Below are 6,020 nucleotides of genomic sequence, written 5' to 3'. Positions count from 1 at the left end.
GCTTCTGGTCTCCGCTCCGTTTTCTAGTGGTTATGAGGATTTGGAATTTCTACTTTATGCCCTAATTTTAGGTACAATTACACCAACTCCCATGGAAACTTTTGGAAAAGGGAAATAAAAGTTTAACATCACCCTTTAAATTTGTAAGATATATTAATATCTGCCAAATGCCAGTGGGTTGATTTTGGGTTTCAATAGCAACATCTTAATAATTAAATTTATTAAATAAAATATTATTAAAAAATTATTTTTAAAATTTCAAAGAGAACGTGTTTTCTAATTTTCTGTTTTGAGAAATAATTTTTTAAAATAACAAAAAGAACACGTTTTCAATTTTCTAAAAATAGACTAGTAAAATAAAAAATTGAAAATAAATTCAAAACTCAAAACTAAAAATTATAAAACAAAGAGAACCCTAATAATTATTTTTTATTAGGGTTACTAGTTAGCATCATTGGCCACAACACCTTATTATTTTTTATATTTATGTCTTTATAACTAATTAGTCATGAAGATAAATAATTCATAATGAAAAAAGTTAGACCAAAGACTATAACTAATTGATAAGAAACATAATATAAATATTAAATAAAAATAATAAGAAATGAGAAAGAAAAATAAAAAAGATAAACAAAATTAAAATGATCTTTTTATTAATTTTTTTTATTGTAGGAGCATATTTTTAATAATGTATATTAGGATTTTTTTCAAATTTTAAGAGTGTCAAATATAATTTAATCATAAAAAGTATAACCACAATTATACACTCCACATGCATAATAAATGTGCACAAAATAATTGAATTTTATCACCATGTAATTTAGTAATGTTTAGAAATTTGAATTGAGATATCAAATAGAAAATGTGAGAGATTTAATAGTTTAGCAGTTTGATCGTGTCGAATCAAAATATATTTATATGACATAAATAAATATATATTAATTAAAATTATAATATAAAATAAAAATTAAAAATTCTTATAATTTTTAATAAATTTAAAAATATATTAAATAATATTGTCCTATAATTATAAAAAAAATGTGCCAACAATATTAACATAACTTTATAACAAAAATAGAACAAAATCAAGAATGAATATTTAAATTATAAATCAAAGATAGTAGAAATTTATTTATATATTAATAAAATGATAAATAGTAATTCAAATAATAATAGCGATCAACCTTTCTTAAATATCTAAAGTTTTTAAACATTTTTTAACATATAAAAATAAAAAAAGAAATAAACACTTGATTTATTGGTTCAATCACATCCTCCAAAAGATTAATTAATTTTTTACCAATCAACTTTTGCAACTAATCCGTTTCTACTATTAAATAAGCAAGTTTTATTATTAATTACATTATTCTATTATTTAAGCAAACAAGATTTAGTGTATACACTACAAGTTCAACCTAAGATTTTTAAATCATAAAAAAATATATATATTATCATTAAATCAAAGTTTATAATATTCATTTAAGATTTATTAAAACCAAAAATTAAATTACCTCATTGAGCACTCTCTCTTTCTCCCAATTGTCCAATCTTGTTGGGGTCAAGATTGCGTTGGCTGTTTTGGCTTGTTCAAAAGCTCAAGAGAGTTAAACTTGGTCTAAAATCTCTTAATAGTCTCAATGGTTATGTCACCTTTAGGGTAGTGCACTTTCATGATCAACTTTAGAGGATAATATAGTTGACTCACTCACAAAAGTTATGGCTCAATCATAATTAGATCAGCATCTTGAGAATATGTGTATCTGAACCTATGGTAGAGCATTAGATATACATGTGATATAAATTAATATTAGTGTAAATGGGAGATTGTTAGTATTGTGTGTCTTTATCCTAGATTTGAATGACATTCAGCGGACTTGTTTTGGTCTAGTTATCAGGTTGCGATAATGTGTTGATCTTTAGACTTGAACCGATACTCTTATTTTGTGTATTGATGTGAGAAATTTGCTAATGAGTCGAATTATTCAATTAGGAGGTGAAAACGTTCATCTACGTGGTTTTGTATTGCTGGTATATGGAGATAGGTGTTGAGAATAAAATTTGTCGCCTTTCTCAGTATTTCATAAGATGAACATCATATGTGATTGACTATTAATGTGATCGAATAGTTTATGACTAGGGCAGATTGATAGTCAGGAAATGTGTTTCATGAGATGTCATCTAATCACATTAATGAGATTTGACACATAGTTACTGAATTTGTGAGTTTGTCACTTCATGACTTTCGCTCAATCGGGACATTAGGTGATGGAAAAATTATAGCACACGATAATCGTCAACAGTAATAGGTTTACTTGAAGTGAGCTTCATTATCGCTTATACTGTCATGAATTGCTGTTATGCGCTATTTATAAACTCTCAAAATGTCGTCAGGATTTAGAGAAGTTATGGTAATGGGTCAAGGGATTGACCGATATTGAAAAGAGTTTTGGTGTTGTCTGATTGTTAGTAGGTAATTGTAACACCCCGCATTGTCAGACGTCACTATAAGGGAATTCTCGGGAATCTTTTTTTTTTCTTCCAAATTCATCACATGCGGTGCTTCAAGAACAATCTTCACATGCTCATATAGGGCCGACACATGCGGTGATTCAAAGAACAATCCTCACATGCTCACAAGATCCCGAAAACCTCAATTTTGTCCGTTTAACTACCAAAAACAATAGTTTTAAACTAAACGAGACATAATATTACACAACAGAAAATAATAACATCAAATATCGTGGACTACCACAATCGTTCATACATAGTGTTTGCCACATCAAAATAAGTATTACAACTTTAAAATGATAACAACAACTATCATGCTAGACACCATCAGCCCCCAACTGACCACGTCTTCGCCTTTGCAACAGTCTCTGTCTGGAATGTTGAATGTTCCAGGGACATAACTCAGATTAGATGATGAAACATCTAAGTGATGGAATGATAAAGTTTATTGAAATGCATGAATGAATACGAGCATGGCATATAAAGATGACACGCAATACGTTTAACTTGAGAAATCTCCTTAGCTTACCCAATCTTCCGTGGAAATCGTTCCACATCACCCCGCTGGGATTGATCTTGTCGCGACATACTTAATTCTCGGGTGTCCATCCACGTCACCCGATGGCTGGGATTAACCTTGCCCCATTCTCAAGAAGACCCCATCCCATCCCCTATGGACAAAACAACGACATGAATTCAATATAACAATGATGCAATACACAACATGTTCAATATGCATATGATGCCAATATTCTTAAGTAAAACGCTCACAAGAAAACATCTCAAGTTCTGGAGGATATAACCGCTTGCTAGAATTGGTCTAAGCACGTGCAACCTAAGCTCAAAATGGTAGAACCGCTCACCTGAACCCACTACACTCAAACCAAACCACTTACAAGACAAATGGTAAGACTGAATCGAACTACTCACCTTATTCGAAAAACTAATTTGTGCCTCGTAATGCATGTCGAGCCTCAAAAGTCGAGCAATCTTTTCTTCTAACAATCAAATCGTCTCTTGTTTATCGTCGTGTCAATAGAAATCAATATTTCAATTTTTTCCATAATTTTCTCAAATTTTCTTATTTTTCTCTATTTTCCATAACATTTCTTTTCTTAGAAAATTCATAATAAATACTTAACACCTAATTTCACCAAATATTTTTACATAGATATTCCTAAAATAATTTTAGAAAAATAAAAAAATTAATTTCAAAAGCAAACAGTACCTCACGTGCCACACACATGCACTGACGCGTGAAGCCCACGTGCAACTTTTTATCTGGTCGTATTCTCTAACAATGACCGCCAGCAACGATCTCCGATGGCCAAACCACCAAATCTTGGGCGTTCTTATCCCTTAAGCACCAAATCTAGCCTTTAATTCATTTGAATAACCCAAAATCACGAGAAAAATCCCTCATAATTTTTTGTCAAATCTCCAATCACATCGTCGTCATTCTCGGCCAATGACTAATGCCCATCGATCCATCATGACTTGGAGACTATTCTGGAGCCTCCGGGAGAGCTTTTCGATGACCAGAGGCGGCTGGCCAGCGAGCACAGTGCAGTCGGTCGATTTTACACCTAAAGTTTGGATTTTTGCACTTTCACCCCCAATTAATTTCCAACTACAGTTTGCCCCTATCCTTGATACCCCTAAATTTTCCATCAATTCCACTAAGGTCTACAAGTTCCAAACTCTTCATTCCCCCCAAAGTTCCTGAGAAATTGGTCTTTTCAATCTCTCTCGAGCAATTTATGATTTTTATACTTTGGCCCAGATGCCCCTAATTGCGTATTTTTGCCCCCAAATCTTCGTGAATATCTTGGTTTTGACAAATCATACTTCTTGGGCATTTTTATCTTCCTTGCTTTGCTCTAACGTGGTCACTTACCTCTTTTGTTCATGTTTAAAAATTGCACATTGACCCGAAACTATGATAAACCTAATTTTGACTTTTCAATTTCTAAAATACATTTGATATAAAATACTGGGTATTACAGTAGTGAATCTAGAACGTCACACGCCATATAGTATTGCATTTGGTATTAACATCATATAGTTAAAATGTCTCTGGAAATGATTAGTCAAAAGTCAACATTTGGCCCCTCCTACTAATGGTGCACAGTGTATAGTAATAGTACATAATAAAATTGCATAGTAATATCTGGAATGACTGTTTGAATAATTAGGATGGTGGGTCGATGGACATGAAGAATGAATTAAATTAAGAGAAACAATTAATTAAAAAAAATGCAGGGCTTTTGCTTTTTTCTCTTTCCCTTTCTCCCTCCCGACGTACATAGTTCTTCTTCTGAAATTCTTCTGCTACTAGAAATATTTTACGAGTGAAGGTCATATGTAAAATTTTGAGACATAAGCACTGGTGATACACGAAATCTCTGTGTGTAGCACCGAAAAATGTGATTGGAACAGTATCATTTGACACACTAGGTGTGGACCGACTAAGACTACCACATCTTTAGGTGAATTTAGTCTCAATACAGAAACCATTTTTATACTCTATCCTTACATCGAGCAATAAATATGCATTCATTTATATTGAATATGTGCGTTGTTTAAATACTCAAACTATGTATGACATATATATTACATTCAACTATATGTATTTGATATATGATAAAAAAAAAAAAAAATTGTTCGTATCACCGTACATCTGATTCCCTTCAAATATAAACGTGGGCTTTTTTTTCCCATGCATTATTTCCTTACCCGAGCATCTCGCAGATGTACCTCAATAGCCTCCAACATTAGGGGGGGCTGTTGAGACTACCTAACTCCTAACTGATTTTGTTAGGTTTGTTAGATTAGTTACTGTTTATTTGTTTTCATCAGTTAGTTTGTTTTATTATTCAGTTACAGTCTTCACCACATAAATATTGTAAGTGTGTAAAGGTTTGAGTGTGACCGAGAATCATCATTTTCTTCTTCAAATTGATTTCCCCTCTATCATGAACTTTTCTATCAAGATTTCTACATTTTTTTTTTACCGATCCCAATCTCTGCTTTTGATCATTCTCCTTTGCCTTGGCGTCCGCTCCTCCATCGTGTCGAAAGGCTGAGCCACCGCAACGCATGGCATCGAAAGTCATCCGACAAAGCGAGGCATCACGAAACAACGTCCACGAACTGGAGTTACCAGGGTCGACTGTGTGATCGTACACCAAGGAACAAACGTCGTGGGGGCATCCTTTCTGCATCCTCGAATCGAACGTCTTCTAATGAAATCTCCTACATTGCACTCTATAGTTTTCTCTTATCTATAGAGTAAAAACAGACATTCCAAACTTCATTTGAGCTTCCCTTGTGTCATGTCTATATATTCATTTATTTATGAATGCGAAGAGAAAGCAAAACGACAAAAAATGCAAATGTTTTTTTATCCAATATATGTTTAGTATTTATCTTTCTATTATTCTTCAAAATATATACTTTTCTAAGAAATAATAATTTTATAAAAATATAAATCTAGATAAAAAGATAAATAA

This window comes from Diospyros lotus, chromosome 1 (genome assembly GCF_014633365.1).
Source record: "Diospyros lotus cultivar Yz01 chromosome 1, ASM1463336v1, whole genome shotgun sequence".
NCBI classification, from domain to species: domain Eukaryota; kingdom Viridiplantae; phylum Streptophyta; class Magnoliopsida; order Ericales; family Ebenaceae; genus Diospyros; species Diospyros lotus.
Note: the sequence above shows the minus strand (reverse complement) of the source record.